The sequence below is a fragment of the Sabethes cyaneus genome, chromosome 2, assembly GCF_943734655.1.
Source record: "Sabethes cyaneus chromosome 2, idSabCyanKW18_F2, whole genome shotgun sequence".
NCBI classification, from domain to species: Eukaryota; Metazoa; Arthropoda; class Insecta; order Diptera; family Culicidae; genus Sabethes; species Sabethes cyaneus.
In genome coordinates this window covers 30,640,120-30,660,911 of record NC_071354.1, presented here as the reverse complement: position 1 = coordinate 30,660,911, position 20,792 = coordinate 30,640,120, and the positions used below count along the sequence as shown (strand labels likewise).

The window sequence follows — 20,792 nt, the reverse complement described above, 5'->3', positions numbered from 1 at the left end:
CTTGACAGACATTTATATTTTCCGGATCGTACGATTTGACTCAACTAGTGTGATCTATATTTTCTCTTCGATGTTTGCTGTCAGAGTGCTTTTTTTTGGTTTTCTTTTGGGGAAACTTTTTCTCTGTATCGGAGGTCCTTACAATTTTCATTTGGCTCGATCTTTGAGTCGCAAAGCCATCCACTGAAATTTTGCAAGTGCGCTTTCAGCACCTTCGCGAGAATGTTTCTGTTTTCGCTTCATGCTTTGGCAGTGCACAAGAGCAAGTGTCGCTTGTTCCTGTGAGTTTCAAGGCCAAATCTTGTCCAACTATAGTCCAATGATGAAACGCAGAAACTAATTGAAGAGGATCTGGAAATTAAATAAAAAGAAAACTGATCCAATTTAATTCTATGTATATATATTTTATTCTTGACAGATACGTATTTCGCTTACGACTTGCAGACTTCCTCAGTATCTGTTTTCGAAGGAATAAAAAATACATAGCAAAATTAAATTGGATAAGTTTTCTTTTTATTTATTTCCAGGTTTCGTATTCTACTAAGACGCTCCAAAAACTTCAGTCAATTTAAGAGGAACTGAACGACTGAAAATTTTGAAACGATTTTCAAATTTTTTTTATTGATAGAAGTTTGGAGAAGACTTTTATAACTTTTGACTTTTGTACACAAAACACAGCCAGAGAAAAAAGTAAAAGAAGACAAAGTTCTATTTTTTCAACCACATTATTTCCTAGTTTCTCTTTCTTCTCGAGCTAGCATGTTTTGTTTATAAAGCTCAAATGCTATAAAAGCCTTTTCCAAACTTCTACCAACCGAACAAAAAAAGCTTATACCAATACGTTGATTAGTTTCCGGAAAAAAGGTACACAAAGTTTGAAAATCGAGTTTTTACAAGAGCGGCGTTTTATTATAGCGAGTTTGTCCCGCGCCGCACTGGAATAGTTATGTGTAAAATTAGTTTACTATATTACCTAGTATCAAATTGAGAAAAAAGCTGTAAAATCAAAATCTGAAATAAAAATTGGTGATTTTTCCAAAAAATTCAATCTTTCATGTCCCCTTAAGCCCAATTTTGAGTCCACTTTTATGCCGGATTTCAAGACCGATTTCATGTTGAATATTAAATCCAGTTCAAAGAACAATTTCACAATCTAAAATTTTATTTTACGTCCGATTTCATATCTAATTCCAAATAAACTTTCGCGTCTACTTATTTAATGTCCAATTCCAAGTCCAATTTCAAAGCCATTTCCAGACTAATTTCAAATTTAATTTTAAGTCCAATTCAATCAAGTCCTAATTTCAATTTGCTTTAAAGTGCAATTTCCAGTTCAAAATAGAAAACTCCACGCTGAAATTCATCTAAATTCAACTTCAACTTCAGTCTAATTGGTACTATTGCAGTTGTTACAACGCAGTTGTGGCAACCGATATATGACTAATTTCAGTCATAAATAAAAATAAGTTGCTGCAACTAGAAGTGTCAAAAGTGTGCTACTTGGGTTAATTTCATGTCCAATTGCAAGTTTATTTTAATTTCAAATTCAAGTAAAATATTAACCCTAAAGCTTGCCTCAGATGGTATTGGAACAAAAACAGTTGCATGTGTTTCAGTTATCTATTATTGAATTCAAGATCTTTTCTTACACAAATGTAGCATTTTCTTCATAGTTTAAAAAAAATACGGATAAAATTATTCGTCACGGTTTCGGAGGAATTCTCGAACTGTTCCTGTAATATGGCTCATTATGCGACGAACACTTTCTTCGTCCATCGTTTTGGCTATCTTATTTCATGAGGTCTTCATCTGATTGATGTCTTTGACAACTTTTCCCTTTGCCTAGAGTCTCCTCTTCATGATTGCCCAGTATTTCTCAACAGAGCGGAACTGGGGGCAATTGGATGGGTTAAGGTCTTTCGAAACAAACTGGACCTCTTTCTCGGCATACCGTTCTTGAACGACTTTACTGTAATGGCAGCGTGCCAAATCTGGCCAAAACATTACGGGATGGTGGTGGGATCGAATTAATGCTAAAATTCGTTTTTGGAGACACTCCTTTTGGTACAGTTCCGACGTTATTGTCTTATTTGTAACGAAAACTTTCGTTTTTCTGCCGTCTCAGTCGAGCAAAATTTAACGAAGGTATGTATGGGACATTTGTAGAACCAGTTATTGTCTACAATTTTGCTGAATAAAGTTTTACTGTATCTCTTGTATTTCCTGTGCTACAATGCTAGTACCTTATTAGTGACTAAATGAATGCTCATTTAGTTACTAATGACGTACTAGCATTGTAGCATCGTAACTACAACAGATACAGCAAAACTTTGTTCAGCAAAATTGAAAATGATAAATAGTTCTATAAATGTTCCATATACAACTTTGTCAAATTTTGCTCGGCTGAGACGGTACTGTCAAATGAATCAAAATTGAGTCAAAGTGAACGAACAAGCTCTGAGTTTTGAGTAAACTGTTGGTTTGTGACATTTGGCTATTGGCTTTCGTTTTTTTTAATACTGACTTTCGACTTTTAGCATTTAGCTTTTGACTTGGGCTGTGCAATGGCGAGTGGGGCTCCCACCCACGCTCTTTCGGTTGGTACCCGAATGTTTTACACACTAAACTACTGTCGCCCGTCATAAAGTCCTTTCCAAAATAGGATATAACTACCAGTAGTAGACACTTTTAGTGCTCGAGTTGTCTTCTTCTATGGATTATTTTAAACTGGCAGTACTGAATACCCAACCAATAGCTCTTACAATATCAGTAGCATTCGGTTAAGCTTACAAAAATATCAACTAATGTTGCAAGTCCCCATAATTTCCATCTTTTCTGAAAACAGATAGAAATATCTATTTTCTTTTGATGAACCTTTTGCAGTTTACAATAAGATAACGACCGAGTCCATAATAGAAATTCTTGTGTGTGTTTTATGGAGAGGGTCCACTAATGGTGAGATTTTTTGCATTGGTAATTTTATGGTGGACCCTCGCTTATTGAAAATGTCAAAACATGTCAAAATGTCAAAAGAACATGACACGGTTTTCTCCGGAACTGCTCAACTGATTTCAACAATCTTTGTATTAAATAAACGGTCTTATTACAGAGAAGTTATCCGGTAAATTTCATTAGAGTCGAGGGAGCAGTTCAAAAGCTATACTTAAAAATGTGTTTTGACCAGGTTTCAATTAGTCGAACGTTTTTCAAAAATGGATGAACCGATTTATGCACTATTAGTCATATTTAAAAGACAATATGACCTCACAGATCACTACAGAATTACTGTACTACTGTATAAAGGATATTGAATCACTCGGAAAACCGGAAATGGAAAGAAGGTTAATAGTTCTTTTTGACACTCTGTTTATCAGTTATTTGGCACTTGACAGCAAGTCTGTAAACAATTGCATGCAACTAATTGCAAAGCAACCAATTAAACGCCCAAAACCTATTTTCGGATCGCAAATCACAGTCGCAAATGCATAAATAGTCAGTTAACCCCTTTTTCATATAAGACATGTGTGAGTCGGAACCAACTGGAAGTTAAGGTGAATATTTTTTTCTGTATATGAAAGAAAAATAATTTGATTTTTCGTGTAGAAAATTTAATTTATTTACATATAGTTTTCTTAACCTAGTTCAGCAAATCATTCACGGTATAACATCGAATATATCGTCACGAAAGCTCTCACGGTAATGCCTAACCGTACATCTTGATGGCAGCGCTCGCCGATTACAGAGGCCCGAGCCGGCGTATAAATTCAAAAACTGTAAGCTCGGAAAATTTGCGTCCATTTGGTTGGTCACAATCAACGTTGTCTCGTGCAACGTTAACTGTTGGAGGCCGTTCATGGGCGGTAAGAGGCTTGCCACCAGTAGCCTGTTATGCAGAATAAGCGTACGCAGATTGCAGAGCCCAGCCAACAGATCAAGTAGAGCTTCCGTATTGTAACTGCCAACCTCCAAGGTTCTCAGCTGCGGGAAACAAAAACGGTCATTTCTCGTTCTTGGCATACCGCAGAACCTGATCCAAGGGATTTTTAAATAGTGCACATTGGGAAAGAAATGTTGCAAAGGAGTATCGAAAATCACCTCGATGTTTGCGACAAGTTCGAGTATTTCAACGTTGGGAAAAACAGTATTCTCGCTTATTAAGATCCTCAAAGATTCTGCATCAACATGTAAAGAAAGTATCTGTAACAAAAGATAGTTTAGTGATCAAAAGTTCGGTATCGAAACTTTTAAATAATTTACCTTAAGATGCGTTAGGCTAGCCAACGGCCGAAGAAGTGTTGAAGTAATTCGCCCGAAACGTAACTTGGTCAACAGTGGACAGAACTTTATGAGTTGTGCTCCTGAGGTCACACTGTTGGAAGGAAGCTCAAGAGCTGTAAGCTTGGTTGCTTTTGTACAGTTTTGAAAGATATTAGAGTGGAAGAAAGCTATTTGCAGATGGTCCAGTGGCAATGCCTCAATTATCCTCGAAAGATTATCACCGCTACGGCTAATTCGAAGCTTACGCAGATTCGGAGCTACACGAATGACGTCAAAATCTGTCAGATTTCCGGTATCTAATTCCTTCAAATTCTCTAGGACCGGTAGTTGGTAGTTGAAACCATCTGGCACGACCAAGTCGCGGCAGAATACGAGCTTCACAAGCCGTGGAGATGTGGAAAGTAGTTTTAGCGCAAGAAAGTCTAGTGAACCGTCATATATAAGTTCTTTCAAGGATGAGCCTATTTCCTCAAACGATGTCAGTATTTTTGTGACATTCTTTTCTTCCACAGTTAGATCAGGTTGACTGTGTATGCAAATGCTCCGGTAGCGACGTGTAATTGTTGCTGGTGTGCAAAATTTCAATCTCATTCTAATGCGACCCAAAAAGCTGTAGTCAAAAGCCACATCATTCCACTGTGGGCATACCAGAGATAGTACTGCCCGATCGGTCAAGCTTGGTAAATAAACAAATATATGCTGCAACACTTCGCAGGGCAGATGATTGAAATGGGTTCCGCTATAATCCATTACTGCAGCCGATCAATTCTTCCACAGACCGTCAAAATTACGGTTATAGTTTAACTTTTTCCGATTTTCAACCGATGAAAGTACTGTAAAAAATTAAACGATGTACAACTCTAGTCACTTAGCTTAGAACTGGTTCACTGAACGGGTCAACACATGGTTAAAACGGTTAAAACCAACGGCTTTCTACCGCATTGCCAGGTAAAAACCAGGTAAAAACAGACACACTGTCAAAATTGAAATGACTGTAGGTACTGTCTTACCGAGCTTCCTGCGGAGTACTGTTGGTAGAAGTTTTTTTTTATCCAGCTTTTTACGAGCCATAATGGCGGACGTGTTCGTAATATTTCAATAGCATTTTTGGCACGTTTTCTTTCCGTACGTTCCTTCAGTTTTACCGTCGACGTGCGGAAAGAAAACGTGCGACGTATTAGGGAAATGTCAAAAATGCTGTTCAAATATTACGAACACGTCCGCCATTATGGGTCGTAAAAAGCTGGATAGACAAAATATAGTACTTTCTTATGAAAGCTGAAAAATATTTTTTTTGGACGCATATAAAAAACAAAAGTTTGTATCACCCCAATAGAAGAATTGACGGTCATACTAATAGTACAGAAAGAAGCGCTACAGTTTTTTATTTAACACTTAATTAATTTGTTTAAAATGATGCTAAGAATTAGATTTTGTTTGAGTTATACAAAAAACTGTAGAATTTGGATATTTTTGAAAAACTTGTTAAATTTCAACGATTAAAAAAATCCGAAAGCGTGTTCATCGACTCTTTTGGAATTCCGGTGAAATGCCTCAACTCTTTGACGTTTAAAAAAGAAAAAGAGATTTTTAATCTCTTCGAGGTTTTTCGAGTCACAGAAACCGAAGAAAATTTTTACTTGCATTGAACATGTATCAAATCTATAAAAAACAATAAAAATGTACACTCCGTGTAATGGAGATAGCAATTTTATTATATTTTAATCGCAATTTTGGTGCAAAAAGAAGATATACCCGTGAAGATTTAAGCCGTGCATAGCGTGCAAACACCTGATTTTACGGAGGTGGCTGTGGTCTTTGGTGAGGTTTATTGGTTAAAAATAGTCTACCTTTCTAAAAACTAGTTGTGAATCCACCTATTAGGGTAATGTAAGTTTCGTTTTCGTTTTTAATGCATGTAAAGTTGCTTACTTTGGTATGGCATCACAAAATTGTAGAACATATTTTAAATATCCGTTTTCGGTGCTTTCAAATGGTCTACAAAGTTACTCAATATGCTGAACTACATGTTTTGTAAGAAAGCCTGTTATCGTTAAAATGTATATTAGACAAATTATAACATATTAAAAAACACACATTTCAATAAACAATCGCTCGTTTTTTAAATAGTACATAAGATTACGCCAACCGTAATCAATGATAGAGGTATTGTATTTAAAAAGGTTGATAACTTTGGCATGTTTTGTAACTTTATGAAGACTTTGTGCACAAACGTTCAAATGGTCTATTTTATGAGTAACTAGCTGACCCGACAAACTTCGTATTGCCACAAATTAACCTGTGTTGTACATAAATCATGAATCTCGGATGATCTTTGTCACAATCTCGAGTTTTGCAAGTTCCCCAGTGGGCGGCGCTTCCGACGGCGGGTCACCGGCAACACTCGCGACCGGCTCGTCCTGAATGATCTAGTGTTACTATAGATAGTTTTTGTGGTCTTGTATTGACTAATGTTTTATGGAAGAGTCTCGAATTTCTCGAGTTCGATTAGTTTTTGAGTTTCGCAAAAATTTCTGTTTTATTTGTATGAGAGTCCATATCCCCCTACCACAGGGGTGAGAGGTCTCTAACTATCGTAAAATAAATTCAAGACTCCAAAATCTCCCACATGATAAATTTGGTTCCATTTGCTTGATTAGTTCTCGAGTTATGAGGAAATTTGAAATTATTTCTTTTGCGGTGCCTGTTGGTTAGGTTACCTATAAATTCACCACGTGTGTAATCAGTCTTTCAGGCTACCGAAAGGCTAAAGATTTTTAGTGTATCCATTTTTGTCTACCTATTTTTTGAAAAACTATTTTATTTCTTTTAAATGTCAGGTCGAAGTAGGAAACCTCGCCTCGGGAAGAGAAAGAGGGATATACCCTCTTTAAATTCTAGCGTTGCTAGTGAAAATCAATTTTCCGTTCTCTCCGAGCAAGAAGCCGGAGATACTAATATTATTAATGAAAAAAATGTCGTTAACAAGAGGGGTAAAATTCCACCTGTTGTGTATATGTTACCGAATTTCAAAATTTTCGGAAGGAGCTTTCTTTGCGAGTTCCTACCGCTAAGGTCAATTATCAAATCGGCCGTAGAGGCGAGTGTCGCGTGCTGGCCGAAACGGACTCATTTAATTTGCTTATTCAGTATTTAACTGAAAAGTTGTATAAATTTTATACATTCGACAGCCGGAATGAAAGACCATTCAAGGCTGTTTTAAAAGGCCTCTCAACCGATCAATCCGTTGATGAGGTCAAATTTGAATTAACAGAATTACTAGGCGTTTCTCCTATCCAAGTAATTCAAATGAAGAAAAACCCGATTTAATCCACCTAGTGGTGAAAGGAACCTTTGTTATACGGTCTTACTTGCTATTTGAGATAGAAATCGACACGCCTTCGTCTATTGGTTAACGTTGCGTAGTGCGTTGGTTTACATAAAATTTTTGAAAATTGAATAAGTTTACAAATTTTGATAGATCCTTTTTTCGTGAAATTGCTGAGTAAGGATAAGTAGGTTGTTATTAATCTGAGTAAGTGCAAATAAAAGTAAGTTGTGAGAGGAAATCTTATTCTTTAACATATACATTGCCTAGTAAAGGTCTAGTTTATAGGTTTTTGAACTATGCATAATTTTCTGTAATGCCATTCTATGTGAATCAAATCAATAGAGTTTTCTTGAATAATTTTCATCAATTTTTATTAACCTTCGGTTACTCACGCTGTTGTATTTTGTACAACACGTGTAGGTATTCCTACGCCATATTGTTATAAAATTACAAATCGTTAAAAAATAACCTAAAAATAAAAATAAGAAAACTTATCCAATTTAATTCTACTATGTGTATTTTATTCAATGACAGATACGTATTTCGCCTACGACTTGCAGGCTTCCTCAGTGTCTGTTTTCGAACTAAATTAGCCAAAGCAATTTTACAGTTTTTATAGGAGCTTAAGGTTCCTTGCTGCTGGTATACAAAAGGTGATAGGTAAAGCGATACATTGTTTGCTTAAGACTACCTGTGTCAAACGATACAATGTTTGCTTAAGACTACCTGTGTAAAGCGATACAATGTTTGCTTAAACTACCTGTGTAGGTATACACAGTTGGTGTAGGTAAACTGATAATATTGTTAGCTATATTCTACTGGTAAACTAATTCTATTGCAGGAGTCTGAAATCTAAAAAATAAAATGTTAGTTAAATGAAGGAAAACCTGAAAGGGTCTAATGGGGTTATGCGAAAATTGTGAAAGATGTGAAAAATGTGAAATCGGGATCCGAGGAAGGGTGAAGTTTTTTAACCAGAAGTTGTTACGTCTGTGTGTATTCCTGTATGTCTGTGTTTTGGCACATATTTGAAAAGCCAAAAAACTTCAGTACAAATCGTTGTTTAACTAACGTATATTCTCCAATAAACTTATTATGAGCAAAATATCATAATCATTCAATGCATTAATAATTTAAATTGTTGGGAAAATAGATCAGCATAAACCGCCATCACAGAAACGAAGCAATCAGCATGTGAGGTGTACCAGAATTTCGCCCCAACTTGAATTTTCTCTTGTTTCTTCATATGGAAAAATGGTGTCTGTATGCAGCAAAACTATCAGCAAATGTAAAATGTTTTAAATGTATCCGTCTGCTGGTATTCAAGTTATTAGAGTATTTTTTATAATCAAAGTTCCTAAACAGTTCCTAAACAAGCAAACATAGAGGTATACTATTTTCAGCAAAGTTGTGTATTTTTACTATTTGTACAATTTTGTAGTATATGAAAAAGCCAGACAACAATTACAAAAAGAGCAAAAATAGAAAAACTGATTTTACAAAATCATATACAATAAATAAGATTTTTCTATCTTCGCTGCAGAGATAGAAGGTTATTGTCTTTAGCAAAATTTCTTGTAGTAATATGCTCTATAACTTTGCAGAACACATCAATGTGTTACATTGACACTGCAGAAAAATATTTTTTTATTTCACTTTTAGGGGGATTAATCAAAATTTAAATTCCACTAGACGATAGAGCTTTCAATTTCTAGAAACTCTTCCAAAGGTTCGATAAACCTAAAAGCAAGTTTTCTCAATCAAAACTTTAGTTCGCATGTTTTCTTTGGTTTGGGGCTATAGTGTGCGCGAGTAACCGTGTTACAAAAGTTGGCGCGAGTGTTCGAGGTTTAATATCTTTTGACCGGTAAAACCAATTCTTATGAAATTTTGCATATATATTCGTAGTGTCAAAACCTCTCGTTTGATATTAAAATAATTGAAATTAGGTAAATAATCTTAGTTAAAACCATTATAAATTATTGTTAATTTTGGTGTGGTGTATACGGTTGCTCATAACTTTCAAATTAAACGTCCTATCAAAAAATCAATCAATAGTGATCTATTAGGATATATTACCTTTCAAATGAGACTAATAGCGCATAAATCGGTTTGGCCATCTCTGAGAACGAGGCGATAATTATTACCTTGTCAAAACAGGTTTTTTAAGCATAACTTTTAAACTAGTTGTTTGTTTTCAATAAAAAAATTCTGAACAATTTAGGTTTAACAAGAGCTATCATTTGATACTAAGATCGTTGAAATCGGTCATATAGTTCCGGAGAAACCCATGTCACGTAGTTTTCACATTTTTGCTCATAACTTTTAAACGAAACGTCGTATCACGAAACAACTCAATAGTGATCTACTAGACAATAATACCTTTCAAACAAAAGTAATAGCGAACGAGTCGGTTCAGCCATCTCTGAGAAACAGGCGATAGAAAAAATCATTACATACATACACACACACACACACAGACATTGCTCAAAACGTCGAACCCTATCGATTGGTATATGTGACTTGACCCCCCGGGCCTCGGATCAATTTCGTGTTTTTCGACCAATTTTTAAACCTTTGTTATAGTATAACAAAGGTAAAAACGTCAAATTCGGGAAACCGGGGGCATTTCACAGCAATTTTACCTGGTTCATTTTAACCGAAATCAGATAAATAGTTTAAATATTTTAGAAAAGGCACGTGTTTTATTTCATGTGCGTGTAAAGTGGGAACTATACAAAAAGTTTGGAGGAAATATTCCTCATTTAACCCAGTGTCGCTCATGTTAAAAATATGGTCACGGCACAAAAAATTGTCACTTGGACTCCAAGTGCATGATTTGCAGCAGTCCTTCACACAAAAAGGACGAAAACCAATTCAAATGCGCAAATTGTGGTAATAATCATAAAAGTAATTCTTTTGATTGCCCTGTTAGAATCGCTATTTTACAGCGAAGAAATCAGGGTAAACAAAATCCTAAGCGTGAGCAAATTCCACCGGTAGTTAGTGCAGAACCTGTGAATTACCTACCCGTACAAGCTAGATCAGGTAAATCATATGCTTCGATCTTAGCCGGAAGCTTGGACATACCTGTTATTCCAGGCAGTTCCAAAAAACCCTTAATCCTGGGCTACCTAGGGACGATGCCATTAATGACGACCTAGGTATGATTACCCAGGATAAACTTTTATTTTTGCAACAAGCAATGTCTACTCTAATGACTTCTTTGTTGCAAGCAAGTTCCATGACCGAAGCTATTCGAATTGGAACAAATTATACATATGAAATGGTAATGAAGTTGAAGTTCAGCAATGACTTTAAATAATTCAATAAAATTTCTAAATTGGAACGCTCGTTCATTAAAAGCGAACGAAGATGAGTTTTACAATTTTTTAACTGTCAATAAAGTGCACATTGCAATTATTACCGAAACTTTTTCAAAGCCAAATATCAAACTAAAATATAACCCCAACTACGTGGTACATAGGTTCGATAGAATTCATAGTTCTGGCGGTGGAGTTGCTATTGTTATCCACCGTCAAATTAAACATCGCACTCTTCCTCATCTTGAAACAAAAGTTATTGAAGCTTTGGGGATTGAAGTTCAAACGGAACTTGGAATATTATTCGTTGCGGCTGCGTATCTCCCTTACCAGTGTACAAACGAACAAATAAATTTTCTGAAAGGCGACTTGCAAAAACTTACAAGGAATCGCTCAAAATTTCTAATTATCGGTGACTTTAATGCTGAACACCGATCATGGAATAATGCTCAATGTAATTCTAACGGAAAAATTATTTTTAATGATAGCTCATCTGGATACTATTCCATTTTATGTCCAAATGGGCCTACATGTTTTTCTTCTACAAGAAATCCTACAATTGATTTGGTTCTAACCGACCAAAGTCATGCGTGCAGCGAGTTAATTACTCATGGTGATTTTGATTCGGATCATCTCCCAATCACTTTTTGTTTATCACATGAGACAATTTTAAACCCTATTAAATCTGTGTTTAATTATCACAAGGCCAATCGGGAAAGATACAGGTCTCATATTGAGAATCATTTGAATCATGAAGTAAGTTTGCAAAGTAAAACCAATATTGATTCAGCTTTGGAAGCTTTGAGAAGTGCTATTATTGAAGCCAGGGACAATTCTGTTTCGAAGGTCCAAATTAAATTAGATACTCCAATTGTTGATGACAATCTTCAATTGCTTATTAGGCTGAAAAATGTACGTAGGCGTCAATATCAACGAACTCGAGACCCTGCTATGAAAATTATTTATAAAGAATTACAAAAAGAGATAAAACAAAAATTTACTGCTTAGAGGAATGAAAAGTTTGCGAATAAGATTGAGCAGTTGAAGCCTTATTCAAACCCTTTCTGGAAATTGTCAAAAATTCTGAAGAAACCATCAAAACCTATTTCAGCAATTAAAGATGGCGATCATATTCTATTAACAAATGAACAAAAGGCTCAAAGACTTGCTCAGCAGTTTGAAAATGTTCATAATTTTAATTTGAACGTGGTGAGCTCAGTTGAAAACGATGTCTCACAAAAATATGATCAAATTTCTACTTATAACGTCTCACCTAATGAAGTATTTGAAACTGACTTGGATGAGGTTCGTTCAATTATCAAAAAATTCAAGAATATGAAAGCTCCTGGTGGCGATGGGATATTTTATATTTTAATTAAAAAACTCCCTGAAATCGCTTATCAACTTTTGGTTAAAATATTTAATAACTGTTTGCATATTTTCCTAACTTATGGAAAACTGCTAAGATTACACCTATTTTGAAACCAAATAAAAATCCAGCGGAGGCTTCAAGCTATAGGCCAATTAGTTTACTTCCATAAGTAAATTATTTGAGAGAATAATTCTTAACAGAATGATGTCACATATTACTGAACATTCCATTTTTGCAGATGAACAATTTGGTTTTCGACATGAGCATTCCACTACTCATCAATTGCTCAGAGTTACTAATATGATATGAGCTAATAAAGCCGACGGCTATTCTACTGGAGTTGCTCTTCTAGACATAGAAAAGGCATTCGACAGTGTTTGGCATAAAGGTTTAATCACAAAATTGCTAAATTTTAACTTTCCAATTTACATTGTAAAAATTTTACAAAATTATTTAACTGATCGATTTTTACAAGTTGTCTATCAGCAGGGATGGTTCGATCACTTTGACTGAGTTTTGATTCATTTGAGAGTACCGCGTCAGCCGATCAAAATTTGACAAAGTAATATATGGGACATTTGTAAAACTGGTTATTATCTACAGTTTCGCTGAAAAAAGTTTTGCTGTATCTTTTGTAGTTACAGCGCTACAATGCTAGTAACTCTTTAGTGACTAAATGAACGTTCATTTAGTTACTAAAGAGGTACTAGCATTGTAGAACCGTAACTACAAAAGATACAGCAAAACTTTATTCAGCAAAATTGTAGATAATAACTACTTCTACAAATGTCCAAGATATTACTTTAACAAATTTTGCTCGACTGAGACGGTACCGTCAAATGAATCAAAATTGAGTCAAAGTGATCGAACCATCCTTGTCTATCAGAATTCTGAATCTGATAAATTTCCTGTTAAAGCAGGTGTGCCTCAAGGCTCGATCTTGGGCCCAATCCTGTATAACATATACACATCTGATCTTCCTGAATTACCGGCTGGCTGCACAAAGTCGTTATTCTACGACGATACAAGCATTTCCGTAAAAGGAAAAAGTCTTCGTGTCATATGTAGTCGACTGCAGAAAAGCTTGGATATTTTCTCCAAATACTTGCAAAAGTGGAAAATTTCTCCCAATGCTTGTAAAACTCAATTAATTATTTTTCCTCATAAGCCTAGTGCTTCTTCCCTTAAGCCAAATAGCAATCACATTATCAAGATGAATGGAGTTGCTTTGAGTTGGTCTGACCAAGTTAAATATTTGGGATTAATTTATGATAAAAAACTTACTTTTAAAGACCACATCGAAAGTATTCAAGCAAAATGTAATAAATATATGAAATGTTTATATCCTCTCATTAACAGAAATTCTAGACTTTGTCTGAAAAATAAACTATTGATTTACAAACAAATTTTTAGACCGTCGATGTTATATGCCGTTCCGATTTGGTCAAGTTGTTGTATTACAAGGAAGAAGAGTCTTCAGAGGATTCAAAATAAAATTTTGAAAATGATTTTGAAGCGTCCTCCTTGGTTTAGTACATTAGAATTACATGGACTTACTGGTGCTGAAACCCTAGAAACTATGTCAAACAAAATTATTTTAAATTTCCGACAAAAATCCGCTATGATTATGTCTCTTTATAGATCATAAGTTAGCTAGGTTAGATATTAGGTTAAGATTTATATTTTTTCCTTACATTTAGGTTGTAATCCCTACTGCTAAATAATCTTAATTGTCGTAACAAATCATAAGATATCAGAATAATAGTATATAATGCAATTCTAATAGTGTTGAAAAGTCACCACTTGTGATTGAACACACAATATGATATAGGATAGTTACTCTTAAGTATTTTATGTAATTAAATATTTGCCCCAATAAAAAAAATAAAAAAAAACTGAAAAACACTTCTAACGGCAAAAAAGAACAAAACAAAAAATAACCCCAAATTGGCCTTAAAATTGCTGAAAACAAAAAAATCTTGCAGCGATCCGAAAAGGGCCTGAAAGAGAGAAAAAAACATCCCAAACTGAGCTCAAAATGGCTGAACCACTTCTAAAAGACAGAAAAGATAACAAGAAAGGTAGACACTTGTTTGCCGAAAAAGCTTTAAAATGGTCAGAAATAGGAATAAAAATCAACTCAAATTGAATTTAAAATGGCTAAAAAACACTTCTAAAGGTCAGAACGGCTAAAAACAAAATAAACTCAAATTAAAAAAAAAACTTCTAAAATCACTTCTAAAAAATTGCAAGAAAAGGCAAAAAATTATTCAAAATCGAACTTAGATTTGTTGAAAACATTTCTAAAGGTTAGAAAGGCAAAAAAATAAAATAAAAATCCTATGTATTAAGCTTAAAATGGCTTGAAAAAGCTTAGAAGAAAATATTGCTTAAATAATTTTTAATCTCTAACAGCAATTCGTAAAACCAGAAAACGCGAGAAACAGTCCAATTTGAGTACAAAATTACTGGCAAATCGCTTCTAAAGGTCAGAAAAGGAGTAAAAAATCCCAGAAATGTTGAAACGCCAAGAAAATGCTGCCACAAAGAGGCTTATCGGTAAAAACAGGCCCCTGACAGGACGTCATGCTTTCGTAGCAATGGGTCCTATTCTCAGTCACCTCATTGGTCGACTGCTGGTCTGCTCGATTGCTCAACAGATCGATCAGATCAGAACAGATCGACTTGACTGCTTGACTGAACAGCTCGATTTAACTGCTCGACTGGACTACTTGACTTACTGCTCGATTGGACAGCTTGATTCAACTGCTCGATTTGACTGCTCGACACGACTGCTATACCATACTGCTCAACTCAACTGCTCAACTGAACTGGTCGATTGAACTGCTTGATTGGACTGTTCGATTAGACTGCTCGAATCAACTGCTCGACTTGACAGTTCGACTCAACTGGGCCTGCTTGGCTGGGTAGCTTGACTCAACTGCTCGACTGAACTACTCGACTGGACTGCTGTAACTGAACTGTTCGACTGAACTACTCGACTCAACTGCTCGACTGAACTATTCGACTGAACTGCTCGATTCGAATCGGCTGATCGACTCAATTGCTCATTTTACAACTTGACCCGACTGCTCGATTCAACTGCACGATTAGACTACTAGATTTAACTGCTCGACTGGACTGCTTGACTGAACAGCTTGATTCAACTGCTCTACCCGACTTCTCGATTTGATTGTTCGACTCGCCTGCTCGTCGCGATATCAACGTGCCGTGCCGCTCATTTGATTCGGCTCGCGGCAGAAAATGAACGGTTCAGATTCAGAGCACTTACGCCAATGTTGCGAATCGAGCGAGAAGTCAACCATGCCTACTCACACGCGAAAGAGTTTGAGAAACATGGCATTCAACGCTTACGCCGCACACGTAGGCGTAAAGGAAACAGCCGCCTGTGTGCTGTGTGACATTCTGCTACCCACACACACGCGCACGCACATCCTCACATCGTCTTTCTGCACACTTTATTCTCGAGTAAAAAAATTCCTGAGCAATCAGCTGCCCGTGAGGCTTAGTGGCGCACTGAGATACAGGTTTAACATTACTAGGCCGTATGTAGACGGCCTTAGCTTTTAGAGTCTCAGAACCACATGCGAAGTTTGTTTTGAATCGACAATTCTAAAAATGTGTTCAGAATAGATCAAGTATTTAGAAAAACTACGAAAAAAATATTGCACAAAAATTCCCTTTTTCACTTTAAAAGAAAAAGGATATCTCGAACAAAATGATTGACCTCAAAATTTTTCACTGAGTAATTTACATGCTTTGTCGACTGTGAAATTTACTATTTTACTTTACTCGGATACTGACGTCTCATTAAATTAGAACAAATTTTGTACTTTCTCCGACGTTTCGACTACATTTTGTAGCTTTCTTCAAGGATTTAAAAGTCGAGATCCGGACAGCTGAACGTTCAGTAAAAATTTTGATAGTGCATATCGACGTTTACTGATCTTTAATAACGTTTGGTATCATAAAAAATGTTATCGAACGTTCGGGTGTCCAGATTTCGGCAAAATTTTACCGAATTCGGTACTCTTTTTTAGGTGTGTAAGACTTGACCCTTTTTTATCGACAGACTTCACAGTCGGCTAGTAGAGTACAGGACTGTTACGGAGCTAGTGCAACAATCCTATTGACTCTATCTAACAGCACCGCCTAGCCGAGATTCGAACATACGACGACTGACTTGTTAGACCAGCATCGTACCTCGAACCTCGAAGCGTTTATCGTACTCTCTACTGTATGCGTAAAAGAAGGAAGGAACAATTAATAATAACCATGAAATGGTGAGTATACGATTAACGTAATTAAATATTTGGAAGCGCTTTTGCTATTACGCAAAAAAAGTTCCTAAATTTTTTGGACAAAACCAATAGCTAAACAATGCAGTCAATACAGTAGATAGCTACGTCCGTAGCTAAACTGAACACATCATCATTAGACAACCTACGGAAGCAAAATTTCTGCTTGTAGGGCAAATCTTATAGATGCTGGCAAGAGAAGATGATGCGAAGATAGAGTGCCTACTTCCATGCGAATCTTCAAACGTATCACAGATAAGAGCTTCAACTCATAAAAACAACCATTTCGCCTACAGTCGTTAGGCGGAAAAGCAACGCCATATTAGCCTCGGAAAACGATCTCAAACAAACAAAATCTCGCAAAGCTCATCCGCAATCGTCAGCGGGCAATTAAGCATTCAATAGCAGTTGTAAACTATTTTATCGGTTTGTCGCTTTATTGCTCGCAAAATCGTTTCCGAAGCGCAGAAGTGCGTATGTCAACAAACAAGCAAGCAAACACGGGAGCAATAAGTAAGCAGCCAACCAGCAGTTTGGTGGTCCCCTTTCCACATCCCATCGTGCAACGCCAACGGTTGTCTGTCGATCAACCGCGATTGAGCATCCGCATACCGGCGGCGGCCACCCACCGCCAGCGCACCTACCGGGGCGGCACAGCTGTCGCTAGTTTGTACTAGAGATTCGCTTGGCTAAGCTTTGCACTCGCCTAAACGCGGAATCATTCATACGTAAGTTAGTTAGTTAGCTAGAGCAGCAATTCGACATAATGGCCTCCCACGAAACACAACTATGTATGCCGCCGATGTTTTGCTGGATTCGTTTAACGTTCAAATTACTCAATTTCAGTCGGGCACCACCTGATGTGGGCCATTTTATTATCGCTTTTTGATTACTGACTGGTTGACATCCTTTCGAAACAATGGCTTTTGGGTGCACTCCTCCGAAATCGGATCGGAGCAGAGCAGAGGAGGATGGCATACTAATCGACACTCGCGGAAGTGGAGAAAAACGTTCCACGACCAGCTAACTAGCTGGAGGCGGAAATGCATGATGAAGCGTGCGTGCCGTTGGAAAATCGACAACGAAGCGGGATGTTACGTAGTTATGTCTGCGATGTATGACAGATTGGTGCGCAGCTTGCGTGAAACTGAGTTATGTGTGTAAAATCGACACTATTTGGCAATGCAACGACGGTTGTTTACGACGGTCTCCTTCGTGTGGCGATGCATTTTAAATTGCATGACGCTAGGTCAGTGTTTGGGATGCCGGGTTGGGTTGTTTAGGCCGTTGAACTGCGCAGCACCGAAGTGCGTGCTTGGCTGCGGAAATAGACCTCACGGGTGGAGGGGCTTAGCGCCGAAGGCGGAAAATCGAAAGCGTCGTGAACGACCTTGCCACCACGGTGCGGTGGGCAAGAAAGTAGCGCCACGTTTATCGCGCTTCGTACATCCATTAATCTTTTGCCTTGGTAACTACGCAGCTTTAAGAACCATAATGAATCGCACGCTTGACTTAACGGCAGACGTTCTCTTCTAAATTTAAACTGTGAAGAATTGGCAATAGACGTAATTAATGGAAGGCGTTTAATTCACAGGTGTCAATCAAGGTTGGCAAGAGGTGAAGGTTTGCCGCCAATTTCACGTACATGTGTCTTTAATGAGTAATTTAATAAATGAATTCTAACAGATTTCAATTGTCGCATGATAAAGAATTCAAATTGTAGTACCATAAACCCAAAAGCTATACAAAGCCAGGAAAATTAAAACAAAAGTTAAGTAAAACTCATATCGGAAGTGAAGCTGACCATAACTGCTTCTTTGCTCTGCTCTTTTTTTGCAAAGTTTTTCTTAAAGGGCACGAACGCGGGCTTGACGCAGAACTACGAATGTAGGTATAATTCGTACTTTATGAATCATTACATGGCACAGTAGTCCAAAAGGGCAAAAAGTGGAACCTTTTTCCTAGTGTCTTTTGTTTTCATTGTATCATTTATGGTCTTCAGCACTTTTGTTCGTATGAATATCCCCTCAAATCTGAAACTGTCAAAAGTTAGTCATCGCTTACTATAATGAAAATAAAAAAATAACTTTTTTGTATTAGAAAATATAGACATAGTTTCTTCGGCAAAGTTGTAAATATTGTAAAATCAAGCAACTTTGCTGAAGAAATAAATTTTCTATCTTTATCCAGTGCTGAACTATAGGGCATATTCTTTAAAACTTCTTTAAAAATTGGTTTTTCATGCTTAGTGTTTGTTAGTTGCATTTTACAAGAACACAATGTTCTAGGCAATTATCGAAACTCTCAAAATACACGTTTTTGCAGAAGACCGCAAATCTCTTGGACCTGTACTTGCTGAGTTATCGCATATTCAAGCTTTAAATTTCCATAGCTTCAAGAGCCCATGGGGTAAAACGGGGCAAGCCAATTTATGAAATCAGCTCTTCATCTTAAAGCTTAAGTCGAGTACTATAAACTTGTATGGGTTTCGCTTGTCCCCAAACACCCAAATGAGAGTACGGCAAGCATACGCTTCATGTGTTTCGCGTTCGCTAAAGGCTCGATACATGTCCATTTTTTTTGGTGTTAGTAGATAGACACATGGTTTCTTCGGCAAAATCATGGAAAATATAAAGGTAAACAACTATGCTAAAGAAATGACATTTCTATTCCTATCGAGTGCAGAGCTATAGAGCATTTTCCTTGAAAATTCTTTAAAAATTAGTTTTTCATACTTAGCTTATGTTGGTTGCATTTTACAGGAATGTATGTTTCTAGGAGATTATTGAAGGACTCAAGATACACGTTTTTGCAGAAAACTGCAAATCTCTAGTACCTTTCCTTACCAAGTTATCGCTTATTTAGGCATTGTTTTTCCTTAACTTCACGAGCCAGAAGCGATAACTTTGTAAGGAAAGGTCCTAGAGATTTGAAATCTTCTGAAAAAACATGTATTTTGAGTTCTTCAATAATCGCCTAGAACCATATATTCCTGTAAAATGCAACCGGAATGCGTGATTTGTATTTTTAAATTTCCTTAACTTGCCGTCCAATGCGCGCCCTCCTGTAAACAAACTTGGTCGCCTTCTAAGTATTTTTACTTTACTGTGGTAGTAAATGGAAATGCAGCCAAAACTCTAAGCTTTTTCTCAACTTTGATTTAATAACAATTTTAGTTAAATCTCATTTCGATTTTGTCGAATTTCTCTAAATTTGCATGTACCAAAATTTATTCGTGTTCATGGAAAAATACTATGAACAAACCTTAGGGCTCAACATGGGTAGCATTATATTACTTTGTGGCAAAATTCTTTATGGTTACCATCGAGTTTACGTAAAAAAAAGAAACCCTTTCTGCATGTATGATAACGTTACGTTCACGGAACTCGTGCAATAATGAAAGAAGAGTAGGTATGTTAAGCACGTTGAATAGCACAATAAAATTTCTAGCATTTGCCTATGGCTATCGCCATGCAAAATTTGGCTTCAAACCTTCGTGTCAGAGATGAGTTATTTGACTTTTTCTAAGAAATTCCGAGCCGGTTCAAATATTTGATGTACTTATCTTTAAAATTGTGCTCCAAACATGAAAAATAAATCCCTGGCTTTATGCTAGATTTGTACCACATCACTAGGTAAAACAGAAATGAACTAAGAACTTGCCATTTCAGGACTTACAAATCCAGGGAAGAGGATATTACGAGGAAGCTCAAAATCATTATCCAAAGCAACTCCAAAGTCAGAATTAGAATCAGAGCGTGCTGCTCGCTTTACTAACCATTGTATTAAGGCCCAAACAGAATGCTGCGTCAACGCAGCCGTCAGCGTCAAATTTGACAGTAAACCCGTGGGAAAACGGTTAGAATAACGCTGACGCTGACACCTTCACGCAGCATTCTGTTTGGCCCTTTACAACAATCAGTGGGCTTTATTTTCGTGTCAGGCACAATCTCTAAATCTCTAACTAGCTTATACTTTTCTATTATTTGACTCTGGGAAAATAATATATCTAAATATCATTAGGCATGTTTCATTTGCAACTAAATGCAATTATGTTACAGTTTTCCATATTTAGGGTATGTTGCTGCTTCGTCGTAATTGCCCATTCCCGTCCTATCCAACACAAATTATTAAAAATGTCAGCATTTTTATGACACACAATGCAAAAC

The 20,792-nt window shown here is 36.5% G+C and overlaps 1 protein-coding gene across 4 annotated transcripts in view; it reads right to left on the bottom strand.

The window, feature by feature from the left end:
• LOC128738433 (protein phosphatase 1 regulatory subunit 16A) overlaps nt 1–20,792 on the bottom strand; it is a 301,989-nt gene that overhangs the window by 44,279 nt on the left and 236,918 nt on the right. The gene's annotated exons all lie outside the window — the stretch shown is intronic.